A 14,293-nucleotide genomic window follows, 5' to 3' on the forward strand; every position below is an offset into this window, starting at 1 on the left:
CATGCCGAAGTGTTGTGAAATCAGGCTGAGAGGAAACTTCTCAAGCCATGTCATGCTTGGCTGTTTTCCCTGCCTTCCTTGTCTCTCACTCCTTGCTTTCTCTCAGTACTCCTTCAGTATCTTGGCCAACTCCAAGCACAACAATCTGAGTTTGAATATTGACTGTGTCTCTTTGTATTTATGTGATCTTGAGTTGTGCTTTTATTTTGATGTCATTACCAGGTTTTGAACTTAAGGCTTCACATGCGCGAAGGCTTTCTTCTCTTTACTGGTGCTTCACCACTTGAGCTGTGTCTCCAGTCTGGTCATTTTTCTGGCTAGCTGAAGATGTTTTGTCTGCTTGAGCTGACTTTGAACCATGATCCTACAAGTCTCAGTCTCTGGGATTAGAATGTGAGCCACTAGTGCTCTGCATTGGGTGAAGTTTTTATCCTCTCTGAGCCTCAATTACTACATCTTGGAGAATGGAAAAACATGAACTCACTAAAAGCAGTTGTGCAGATTAGATATGATATATGGAAAGCATGCTGCAAGTTCAATAAACAGTGACCATTGTTTTGTAGAATGATCCTAAAGAATACTCTTAGAAGCATACTTGGTGTGTGTGTGTGTGTGTGTGTGTGTGTGTGTGTAGGCAGTCCTGGACCTTGAACTCTGGGCCTTACTTTCTCACTTAGCTTTTTTACTCAAAGCTAGTGCTTTACCACTTGACTCACATCTCTACTTCAGGCATTTTGCTGTTTAATTGGACACAAATCTTACAGAGTTTTCTGTCTGGGCTAGCTTCAAATCAAAATCCTCATATCTCAGCCTACTGAATAGCTAGGGTTATAGACATGAGCCAGCAATGCCCAACTAAAAGATACTTTTATATCTATGTCATTGTGGGCAAACTCCAACCTTTACCTAGCATCTACCACATTAGTGACTCATGACCTCTGCTTCAAAAGCTCTATCTTATTGATGGTTTGATTCTTGGTAAGCAGTTTATGAGCAGTTAGCCACATCCCGTGGATGATACGGTCTTCCTGTTTCAGTTGCATTAAGCGCCAACCACATTCTTTAACATCAAAGGACTCTGGATCATCAGTTTGTCACAGAGCAATTTCCCACTCTATGGCCCAATACCTAAGCTGGCCCTTAAGAGGCATCAAGGTTTATCTAGGGTCAGATGAGCTTGGATATCCTTCCCATAGGGCCACCCACAGCCGCATATTTTAGTGACAGGTGTCTGGATAGGAAGCCAACACCCAGCATACAGAGCAGACAGAGCAGCTCCAACCCAAGAGTTACAGCTTCCACTGCCCTGCCTTCATTGCTATTTTCTATTTCTTGACACCCAAACCAGCACACTGAGGTCTGTGTCCTCCTGTGAAGGAAATAAATGCTTTCTGAAATATAGACAATTCCAGTGACGGCAGTAATGTGATGATGGATTACCTTTATGCTTCCTCATCCTCAGAATCCATTAAAAGGGGAGAATTGAATCCTATCTAATCAGGACCCTCATTCCTTTCCTTAATTGCTTTTTAAACTACTGAAATGAAAAGTTGCAAAGGAGACACCTATTAGCTATTTCTCCCACCTTAAGCCCATCTCCACTGCAGTCTCAATTTTTGCTCTTCACAAAAGCTCAGCAGCAAAGATGTTCAGAAGACAGCCACTCACAGGTTGGGGGGTGGGAGGAGTGTTGGCAGGGGGAGGCTGAAGGAAATCTGCTAATGGGATTCACAGTTCTTTCAGCACCAAAGTGTGAAAAAGGAAATGGGCATCATGCCTAAGATTTTTCTGTCTTTCAGAGAATTGAGATCCTGTCTCTTCAGCTTCTTTCCCAATTGAAATCTTTGACAAGACATCTGCATATTCATTGTTGGATGCTTTTGATTTAAAAGACAGTCAGTCATTGGAGGAAATCAGTCTAACCCAAGAGAATTGTAGGTGCTTGAGAGCAAAGGAAAAATTATCTCCTGTATTTATCTTCTTGTTTCTCAATGTTTTTATGGCCTTGAAGAAGAGGTTGAGGACTGACTGTTAAATTTATCTTGAGTGATAGGCTTGTTGCTTTCAAAAAAAATCTGATAAAGGTTTGTGGGAGGGAAAATTGATTTATTTTTAGTATTTGCAGTTTTTGTCTTTAATATTACCAAGGATCTATTGCTACTCTTGATATCTTCATGGAAATTTGAGTGAAAATATTCCTCTATTTGTACTGTACAATGGAGTGACCAGTAGCCATATGTACTATGTGAAAGTTATGCTAATAAAATGAAATTGAATTAAGACTTCAGCTCCTCACTAGCACTTGCCCCTTGGCTAGTGTTCAATATCCGCATGGGCTTTTTGCACAGGGCGGCTGTGGGGTGTGGAAAGTGGCAGACAGCTGTGTGAAGTCTGAGAGCTCCATGATGGTTAATCATCTAATTAGCAGTCTTTTATAAAAGCCTTTCCTCTTCATTAGCATGGCATTAGCATGGGATTTTACTCCTCCTTTCTTGGTAACATCTTTAATCATTGTGAGCTATGGAGAAAGAAAATAAATCACTAATTTACAAATTAAAGTTCACGAACTCATGGCTCTAGACCCAGTTACGTATAAATGGGTTATATGTCAATCCTTCTGAATCACTAAGTTGTTCCAATGTTTTGTTTTGTTTTGGTGGTACTGGAGCTTGAATTCAGGGCTTTGCTCTTGCTCAGCACATGCTCCACTACTTGAGCTATGAAATTCCTTGATTTAAAAAAAGATAAGTTAGCATCAATCATCAATGAACCTACTTTGGAAATAATATACATCATTTTTGCATATTGATATATTCAATTGTGAATCATATACAAAGTTAGCACCATTTGAAATAACATAAGAGAATTTACAAAATAAGCAAATAACACAGATGAATAGTTTGCAACTTCTGAGCTCACTCCCAAGCTGTAGTACTAAATCTACCTCATCCGGATGCACAGGGTCCTAGACAGTATCATTTGTATTTTGTTAGTAAAATATAAGCATTTTTCAACTTCCATATGTTCTTTTGGAGTCATCTCCCAAGCAGTTGTCACCTGTTACCCTTTTCTCTAACTACCCATTCTCCCAACTCCACCAACGACCAGCATAGGCATCCCAGAAGCAAGTCTTGGAGGAGAAAAGTTAAGAGTTAAATATCGTTGGGCTTGGTAACACCTGGCAATAATCCTAGCACTGAGGAGGCTGAGGGAGGAGGATCTTATATTCATCACCAGCTTGGGCTACATAGCAAGACATTGTTTCAACAACAACAACAACAAAAAACATGTTAAACATGAATGTTGATATAAATTGTTATATAAGCTTCATCAGTGGGGCAAAGGTCTTATTTGATATAAAGTGATTAACTTTTAGAGAGCTTAGTCTATACGTGGCACTGTTCACAGTACTCTAAATAGTTGTTTAGATATCATAACAGTCCCTTTCTCTAATAAGAAAACTAAGATGGCCAAAGGTTAAATCATTTGTTCAAGTTCACATAACCACACTACATTATGGGGCAGTGTAGGGCCATAGCCTGGCTTCTAATCATGAAGCTTGCTGTGATGTCTGCCTCATTACCTATTGGGTTACAGCATAGCCTGGTGGAGGAGCCTGCTTCCCAAAGCTGAGACTCTGTATTCAGGATATGACCCTTGTTGCAGGTGTCATCAAATTATCCCGAAGGTGACAGGTGAGCTTACTTCCATTCTTATCCCACCTAATGTGCTCTTGTTGGCCAAGAGTGGAGGGGAGAGAATTATGCTCTGTCTTCTTTATTTAGTCTGGGTCTCAATGAGAAGTTTGAATAGTATTTGGATTTAAATTCAGGGCCTCATCCAGGCTGCCACACTTTGAGCTCTTCTCACTTTAGTTGTTGTTTTTTTTTTTTTTAAAGATAGACTCTTACTTTTTAATGTGGGATTGAACTTGGATCAAGAAACTTCCACATATGCCTCCTGCAAAGCTGAACTTACATAGGTGTGTACCACGGTGATTTTTTTGAGGTAGTATCTTGCCTGGCCAGACAATAACTGCCGCCCTCCTGTCTATGCTCTCCCTCTATTACTTCTTGGAGGCTCTTTGGTAGGTGTGGTGTAAGCAAGCCTTACTAAAGACTAGAGGATGGCCTTGGTCCTGTGGGAATAGAAAATTGCCTTTGTCAGGATCTGACCTGGTCCACAATCTCTCTTTAGAGGAGGGGAGGAGTGACAGGCTCTCAAGATGAAAACTTTCCTGATTAAAGTCCTCTCTGAGACACTCTTTTAAAATTATTGTTTTTGAATTAGCATACATTCATCATATGAGGAAGTTTCTTTTTTATTTTTTTATTGTGAAAATACTGTACAGAGGGGTTACAATTACATGGGCAAGATAATGTGTACATTTCTTATCAAGCATTGTAGTCTCCTCCTTTGTTTCCCCTTCCCATCCTCCACCCAACCCCCCCAACCGCCCCCCACCAAAGTTGTAAAGTTCGTTTTTCGACATAATGACTTATACAGCTCATAGTTGCAATGGGTCCACCTGTATTCCTAGTCAAGCAATTTGTTTTTTCCTTTCCCCTCCACAAATTATACCAACTTCGAATACAGTGAAAGCAGGGGTTATACCATGAGGGAGGGACATACAAAGAAACAAAGAAATAATCTTATAAATGTGTTAGAAACAATCGCATGAAAGAAAAAAAAAAACATTTGAATACATATCTTAGGGTTCATTTCCCTAACATTAACTTATCTGACCTTTTCTGCTTGACTCAGACATATACTAGATATTACAAATAAGGGAAACCATGGGACCTATGTTTCTTTGGGCCTGGCTTACTTCACTTAATATAATTTTTTCCAAGTCTTTCCATTTCCTAACAAATGGGGTAATGTCATTCTTTCTGATGGAGGCATAGAATTCCATTGTGTATATATACCACATTTTCTTGATCCATTCATCTACTGAGGGGCATCTGGGTTGGTTCCATATCTTAGTTATAGTAACTAATGCTTCAGTAAACATAGTTGTGCTGGTAGCTTTAGCGTGGTCTTGCTTGTGAACATTTGGGTAAATGCCCAAAAGTGATTGCTGGGTCATAGGGAAGCTCTATGTGGACTCTTTTGAGGGACCTCCATTCTGCTTTCCAAAGTGGTTGAACAAGTTTACACTCCCACGATATGAGGAAGTTTCATTGTGATATTTCCATATACGTACATAATGTTCTTATGTACATACACATATGTACGTATATATGTGTATAATTACATATTATACGTAAATTTATAATATATATAATTTTTAATCCATCCATCAGTTGGGAACCTTGGCTAATTCCATAATTTGGCTACTGTGAGCTGTGGTAAATATGGATATGTAGGTATCTGGTATATATTTCTTGTATATTGACTTATACTCCTTCCTATATATGCTCAACAGTGGTATAACAGGGTCATAAAGTAGGCCTGCTTTTAGTTTTCTTTCCTTCCTTCCTTCCTTCCTTCCTTCCTTTCTTTCTTTCTTTCTTTCTTTCTTTCCTTCTTTCTTTCTTTCTTTCTTGTCGGATGTGGGTCTTGAACTCTGGGTCTGGGCACTGTCCCTCAGCTCTTCAGCTCAAGACTAGCGCTCTACCACTTGAGCCACAGCACCACTTCCGGTTTTCTGGTGGTTTGTTGGAGTGGTTTATTATAAGAGTCTCATGGACTTTCCTGCCCGGGCTGGCTTTGAACCACGATCCTCAGATCTTAGCCTGCTGAATAGATAGGATTACAGGCGTGAGCCACTGTCACCCGGCTCTTCCCAGCTGCTTTTAATTGTCAAAGGAACCTCCATGCTGATTCTCCATGCTGATTCCCATAATGGTTATACTGGTTTACTGGTTTTCATCCCCCCAACTGTGTATGAGGGCTTTCCCTCCTCATCCTCACCATTACTTTTTTGTTTGTTTTGATGATTATCATTCTGACAATCTGGGTAAGATGGAATCTTGATGTGATTTTGACTTTATGGTAAAGCATGCTGAATATTTCTTCATGTACCTATTATCCTTGTGTGTGTGTATGTGTGTGTGTGTGTTTTCTGAGAATGGACCAATTTGCTTGCCCATTTATTAATTGGATTATTTGTCCTTTCACTATTTAATATTTTGAGCTCTTTCTATATTCTAAGTATTAATGCTTCTCCAAGGCATATTTAGAAGAAGAAAAAAAGCAAAGGCTTTCCTTTGCAGGAGCAGCAAATTAGCCCAGTGTTCATGGACTCTTAGGCATAGAAAGGAGAGCACGACACCATTACAAAAGTAAAGAGCACACCATTACAAGTCAGTCTAATGCATGCCTGCCTGACTGGGAGAAGCTGGCTAGATGGCAGTTAGGAAGCCAGTGTGAATGGCATATGCAGGTTCTGGTGTGTTGACTAGCAGGGCAAGAATCCCCTGCTTATTCTTACTGGGGCTGGCAGGAGGTGGGATTTCAGGGCAGGAAAAGATGCTTCCCTCCCTACACTGCCTGGGTGGTCTTTAGGTCTATCCTCCTTGAAAGGATACTGAGATACGGTGCTGTCAGAAAAGGAGAAGTGGAGACCACATAGACCCACCCTGTTGTTTTGCTTTGCAGATAAGGCGGCTGAACCTTGGACTGGTAGAAGGACGTGCCCAAGATCAGTTAAATGTCATAGATTAGGATCACTGATGTCATCCAAAGAACACTCCACTTCTGTCCCAAGCTATGAAGTGGAGCCAATTTGTAATACAGCCTCCCCTCCATAAAGGGCTTAAATGCTACTTCTTGTTAAAACTTCAGTATGTATTCTCCACTCATTCACTTTGGGAAGAAAAAAGTTGAGGCAGAGAAAATGTTTTCTTTTTAAATTATTATTTAAAATGAGCACTCTGTTAACTAAAGGATTTCAGGTGGCTTGTAAGGAAGCACTGGGAAGAAGGGTTTATCATAATAATAAAGCTTTTAAAATATAACAAAAGGGCAAAACTGTATCAAAGGAAAGAGGACAATCCTATTACACACCAAGGTTAAAGTCAGCCAAGGGAAACAGTATGTGTAACTCAATTCAAAGAAGATATTAATTTTGGGGTACAGTGTTCTTGAAGATAAGAAGTCTTGTTATTTTCCACTGTTACTGAAGGTTCAAAAAAGCCCCAAATCTATCACAGCAAATGGCTCTAGGGCAATGCTTTCAATATTAATGACATACAGGTAGTGGTCAGGAGGGGGCGCCATAAGGCATTACTCAGACTATTTAAACGGTGAACGATTTAAATCCTTTATTGATAATAGGTTTTACCTGGGCACATACTTTGAGAGCCAGTAATTCAGTTGTCTGTTTAGAGACTGCCATGATCTTTATTTCTAAATACAGGACACATCAGAGCACACCAGAAGGGATTGGAAATGAATTGTCTCAATTCAGTGGCATATAGTTAGTGCCTGGTGCGTTCCCACCCCTGCTGGAAAGAAAAGGATAAGATGCGAGTCTGACTAGTAACTGGCCCCGTGACTTTAATATAATGCAGTGACATAGATGACATACTCATGATCTGAATAATGTATTTTAGGAAAATATACTATAAGAGAGCAGATTCTGTCCAGCAGCGGAGAAAAAGGATTCCCAAAGGAGACAATCTTTTCTTCTTCTTCTTTTTTTTTTTTTGGTCATTCGTGGGGCTTGCCCGCTGGGCCTGGGCACTGTCCCTGAGCTCCTCAGCTCAAGGCTAGCACTCTAACAACTTGAACCACTGCGACACTTCTGGCTTTCTGGTGGTTAATTAGAGATAAGAGTCTTATGGACTTTCCTGCCCTGGCTGGCTTTGTTGGTTTTTTTTTTTTTTTTTTTTATTGTGAAAATACTGAACAGAGGGGTTACAATTACATGGGCAAGATAATGAGTACATTTCCTATCAAGCATTGTAGCCTCCTCCTTTGTTTCCCCTTCCCCCCCACCAGCTGGCTTTGAACTGGATCCTCAGATCTCGGCCTCCTGAGTAGCTAGGATTACAGGTATGAGCCACTGGTGCCTGGCTTTTATTCATTCTTTTAATAGACATTAACAGGTATATATTTTCTTCCAAATTCTGTGTTTGGGATTAAGATTATCAAAGTCATTTTGGTCTCTATTCTCAAGGAACTTGAAGTAATAGGCTTTCTACAAAGGGAAAAGACTTCTGTAATGCAAATAATACCAACACCAACACCCTGGGAGCAAAATGAAAGGGCTATACAAGATAAAGAGTGACCAGATAAAGGCACAAAGGACCTTGAACTTAATCCCTAGGTGGTAGGGAGATGGACTGTGTTCATATTTATGTGTATGATCATATTTATGCCTTAAGTGGTAATTAGTCACAAAGATGTAGTTACATAAAAATATAAATATTACTTGAAAATATCAATAAATACATAATTTTACTTGGGGCAAAGCTTTAAGGCATTGAAAAGTTAAAATCACACAGAAAAAGACAGATTTGAATATGTAAAGATTTAAAAGAATATCACAAGACTGCTATTTTAAGTTAAAAGGACAGTAGATTTCTTAAAAATGTTTTCAAGTTAAAAAGGAAAAATTGGAGGAAATTTAGTAGCATTAGTACACAACTGATTCTTACAAAAAAGAATGCAAATACTTCCTAGAAAATGGGCAAAGAACATGAAAAAAGACATTTTTACAAAGGAGGTATTCAACTGTGAGAAAAAAAGCAATTGTGAAAAATGTTCAAATTCACACAACTTAAACAGGTAGGTACTTTTTGCTTACCAGATTAGAGCTATATCTTTATTTTCAAGCAGACAATAATGTAGGGACAGATGCCTTTGAATACTAGTGGGGTAAGTGTGGCTTTTTTGGAACAATTTATAACATACATCAGAATTTTGACCACCCCATGGATGCGAAGATGCAGTAAATTCATTGTTAGGATTAAGGGAATAGGTCAACTTACAAACCTTTTCTATATCAATGTCACTTTTAATAACCAAGAAACAGCAACAACAAATGAACCAAAATAACAACAAATTCCCCAAGGATATACCATAAATGTCCAACCAACTCTAAAACAAATGTTGGTTAAAGATGGCACAGGTATGTACTCAGTATCTGGGTGTATACTTACTGATGGAAAAAATCACCCACAATGCCTTGTTAGAGAAGATTATGGAGGACTGCCATAGCAAGACCTCAGCTGAAAATGCATATTTTATATGAAAACTGTGATGGCATTGTTTCTGATTATGGTTGGGATTCTTTTTTATTTCTCCCATTTTTCTTTACTCATTGCTCCAAATAGATAAATAGAAGAAGTCAATCTGTTACTGTAACACAATGAAATGATTAGCCTTAGGCACCAGGAAGAAGGTCATTGAGAGTTTTGTCATAATCCAGGTAAAACCTGTGGAAAGCTTGTCAGGGTTTCTGTATCTGTGTCTGAATAACCTTTAGAAACACTTCTGGCCATACCAAAAGGTATTAATTGTAGACATAAAGCAGACTGATTAAATTTGAGTACCTAGGATGGAGGCCTTGAAGTTGGCATATTTGACCTGTCCCCTGCCACCCAAGTGATTCTAGACACGTGAAGCTAGACAAGAACCTCTGACACTCCACCACACTGGCAGGTGCGGAAGGAAGGTGCATTTGTACCTGAATTATGTCTCAGAAGTGGGCTTTCTGAGAAGGATATTCATCTTAAGATACCCACGGAGTTACTTCTGGCCAGCTTCTTTTCACTGTGGCTCTCAAGGTGAAGGGCATTGCTGAGTAAGAACCATGTCTTCTGTGGACCATTGTGGGTGGCCATGTTGGCAGTGCAAAGAGCTGGCACACTGCAGGCTGAGGATGGCATTTCCTATGTGTGTGCACAGGACTACCTTTTACTTTTTCAGGAGAGGTATGTTTTCAGGGCCTGCTGAAATGTTCTGGATTTTGTTTTTTTGTTTTTTTTTTTGGTCATGAGGCCTGAACTCTGGGCCTGGGCTGTCCCTCAGCTCTTCAGCTCAAGGCTGGCGCTCTACCACTTGAACCACAGTACCACTTCCGGCTTTTTCTGCTTATGTGGTTCTGAGGAATTGAACCCAGGGCCTCATGCATGCAAGGCAAGCGCTCTACCACTGAGCCACCTTGCCAGCCCCTGTTCTGTTTAACACTAATCATGTTATGTGTGTAGGTGGTAGCTAACACTCCAATAACAGTGTTTTGATCAACACTGCCATCGCTTCCCTTAACATTAAAAAATTATAGTTTGCTTTTAATTGCTACCTGTCTTCACCAGTGTTATGCAAACAGGAAGGAAAACTCCATGTATTTTTAGCAGGTGTTGATGCCAGAGGTTACTGAGGCAATTGGGAGTGAGGTCTTAAAAGACATCAGGTAAATACGGGTGAGTATGAATACATGACATACATCAGCATGTCTATTCCAGAAGCAACAGAGGGACTTTGTATGGCTGCAGAGGAATTATATCAGATTTTGGCTGTGGAAAAGGGACTTCTCACTTCTTACCAGCTGAAAGGAATAAAGCCATTGTAATCAGTAGTGAAATAGTCATCATACCTTCCACAATTAAATACCCCTTTAAAAAGACAAGTTCCACAATCACTTCATCTTTGACTTTCATCCCAACATGGATGGGAGGTAGTGAGCTGTGACTGGAACCAAAATTGAAAGTAACTTTGACTTTTCAGGATTGCGCTTTTTACCTTGACTGTGTCTTTTCTCCCCTGGGTGTGCATGTGGAGTGGGGGAGGGCATCAGTGTTTGCTGCATGCAGAGAGAAACTGGGGAACACGATAGGAAGTGATTGAGGGGATGTACATAAAGACGCTGGATTTCTTCCTGAACTCACATTGAGGGTGCTCTTTCAAGGACTTCAGTGCTGGAAATTCAGACTCAGGATGGCTCCCCAAAGGCAAGGTAAGTCCAGGCACAGTGGAGAGAGAGAGAGAGAGAGTGCACAGAGGGCAGATGGGAGCTGGGTATTTCTGAAGTTACCTTTTCAGTCCCTCTTGAACATCAGCGTGTATGTGTTCTCTAACTGGCAGGTAAAAATGCTATGCGAGTGTCAGCAGCATTGTAGAACAACAGAAAGCTTTGAACTTCAAATCCCAGATCTTTATGCCTCATTGGAACGGGTCTCCTCTTCTTGAATGCCAATCCTGGGGTTGTGGCAGACGCTGTGGGATTCTTTATTTAGTCCCAGACCCTAATTTGCTCATGGAACTACTAAATAAATATTGACTCCATTTAAAAATGGTGGGATATATGTGCATATATATGCATATACATACATATGTGTATCTTTAAATTTTATTGACTATATATGTATATTTAGGTAGTATACAAATTATATATATAATATATCCTTGATATCATACTACCATGCAGTCTAGTAAGCCTGCATGAAACCTTGAATAACCCTTCCATGAACGAAGCAGGTTACAAAGACTTCGTCGTATGACTCCTACATAATGAAGCATCCAGAATAGGCAACTACGTAGGCAGAGGGTGGATTAGCAGTTGCAAATGTGTAGCAGCCAGCCATGAGCAATGGGAAAATACAAGGAAAACAAATAAAATATGAGATTATAAGGTTTCTGAAAAAAAATATTGCAATTAAACTTCCCAACTCATGGATAACCTCAGCCCTGTATACTGGTACTAGGAATAGGAATTTCTCACCAACAATCTTAATTACAACTCACTTTCAGTCTGTTGGAAGTATATTCTTAACAGGTACTTACACAGTTTTTGCTAAGAGCAGGAGAAAAGCTTGGCATCTCTGTTTCTGCTTTTTCTCTCTTTTCCTTTGGGCTACAAAAAAAAAATAGGGCTAATTGATAACTTATCTACCTCTAAGGAACAGCAGATCCTTGCAGGACAGATACCCCAAAGTGGGGATAATTACATAATGACTAAGCTGCCCCCTGGAGCCTGGGAAATCATCTCATGGGAACCAGATTACTCCCTTCAAGTGATGACAGAGATAATAACTTCTTCAGAACCTCAGAGAAACAGAACTGCAATAATGGCCAGCAGGCTACCTGTAAACTAGGACTCAAACGATTCAACCTTTGTCTTCTGCCCCTAATTATCTCTCTACTTAAATCTATACCTTAAACATGGCTGCTGATGAACAGATGGAAGGCCATCGAGTGGCATCATGCCTTATAAATATCTCCTTTATTTTTCTTAATAAGCTTTCCTATCATTCTTACTACATTAAAATACTGCCTGAATTCTTCTTTCACTGGACGCAAGGATCAGTTGATAGCTGCTTGGGCTTGAGTCTCAGGTCACCTTTGCCATACTCTCTTGGCTGGACGGAGTCACAAGTCAGCCCATTTACCAGGGACAACAGGGAGGGGAGGGAAAAGGTATTAACTGCTAATGAATAGGGGTTTCATTTTGAATAATGAAATTGTTTGCTATTTTGCTATTTTGCTTGAACTCAAAGTCTTTGAACCCAAGAACTTGCATTTCTCTTTAGCTTTTTCTCTCAAGACTGGTGCTCTATCACTTGAGCAACACCTCCATTTTTAGCTTTTGCTGGTTAATTGGAAATAAGAATCTCTTGGACTTGTCTCCCTGGTCTGGCTTCAAACCTCAATTCTCAAATCTCAGCCTCTTGAATAGCCAGGATTGCACTTGTAAGCCACTACTGCCCAACTGTAATTATTCTGAATTTAGATGGAGATAGAGCTGTAGGCACAGCTTCAGTGGTAGAGTACTTAGTTGCTTATCAAGTGAATGTTCTTGTGTTCAATCCCCAGTCCTTAGAAAAAGAAATTACTTAGGAGAAATCAGATAATGTCAAGATGCTTGCCCAACTATAAATATGTTAAACCCCACTGAATGGTATACTTTACAAGAGCTGATGTTATGACACGTATGTTCTGTCTCCATGAAGCTCGGATACATTTTTTAAGTATATGAGATCACCTATTCCTCTCACTGCTTCATCAATGCCTTGCTCATTACTACAGTCTTTCTCCAATGTTCCTAACTGGATGGTGGGGGGAATTGGGACCAAGCAGGAAACAGATGGAGGAGGCCAACTAGACATGTTAGGATTGGGAAGTTAACAATAAAAATAACTAAGATACCTTGAGCAAAAGAGCTCAGGGACAGCGTTCCAGGCCCTGACCAAACAAAAACAAAAACAAAACCTCTATGATAGAAACACTCCAAACAGGAAAGTTGTCAACAATTGTCCGTGAATTCAGCCACCTACATAAAACAAAGAATTTATAAAAGAGAGGAAATGACCCATTTCTTCTAGATTAGAGGATTTTGAAATTTCTTTTTGTTTATCTAACCATGGGTGTTAATAGCCTATCATCTGCATGTGGAACTGAATCCACAGACTATCTCTAGTAGGAAGTAGGCTGAAGTTAAAGAAAGGAGGGACGTTGAGGAAGTATATTCTTTTGTATACAATTCCAGAGCTATTTGTGGGCTGGAAAAAAAAAAAAAAGAACCAACACCTGCCCCCTTACAAATGGCTAGTATTTTCACTGAGATGAGTTTCCTTTGGATCTCATTTCACCTTGGTCGCGTCTCACCTCTAGATTAACCCTGATAAATTCTTCCTTTTCTATGGTGTCTTATATTTCGACCTGCTGTGCCCTGTGGGATTAAGAGCTAAGTACCCACTAACAAGAGTAATCCCCTAACTGGACACACTTTTGAGACTGTTCAGCATTTGTTCACAAAGGAAAGAGGCAAAGCAAAGAGAAGGTAGGAAGTGAAGAGAGGAAGTGGTTTCTTTCTGATTTTCACCTTAGAGAGGTAACTGATTGCAAAGGGACTCTCTAAACCAATATTTGCAGGAAAATCGATCTGTTCTTACTTTCCGGGAATTAGCTCATTTCCCCACTTTTTCTGAGAGACAATATGACCCTAAGGATCTGAGTTCAGACAAGGGAGGTCTTGAGACACTTGACATTTCTCAGGCTTTTGACTTGGCCCCTGTGATTTTTAATAAGAATAAGAGCAAACACTTACAAATAGTACATTTAACATGTGGCAGCCTCTGGTCTAGATTCTCTCTGTCAATTGCCACATTTGATTCTTACAACAATTCCACAAGAAAAGTATTATTTCTATCATGACTATGGACTGAAGACTGTAGACTAAATTTGTATGTTGAAGCTCTAGCCTGCAGGTGGTGGTGGTTGGTGATAGAGTCTTTCAGAAAGGTTAGATTTACATGCAGTCATGATGATGGGGTCCTCCCGATAGTGTTAGGACGTTTGCAAAGAGAATTCAGAGAGCTTGCATCTCTCTCTCCCCATATAAGAG

This window comes from Dipodomys spectabilis, unplaced genomic scaffold (genome assembly GCF_019054845.1).
Source record: "Dipodomys spectabilis isolate Male_0828 unplaced genomic scaffold, ASM1905484v1 ptg000140l, whole genome shotgun sequence".
NCBI lineage: Eukaryota > Metazoa > Chordata > Mammalia > Rodentia > Heteromyidae > Dipodomys > Dipodomys spectabilis.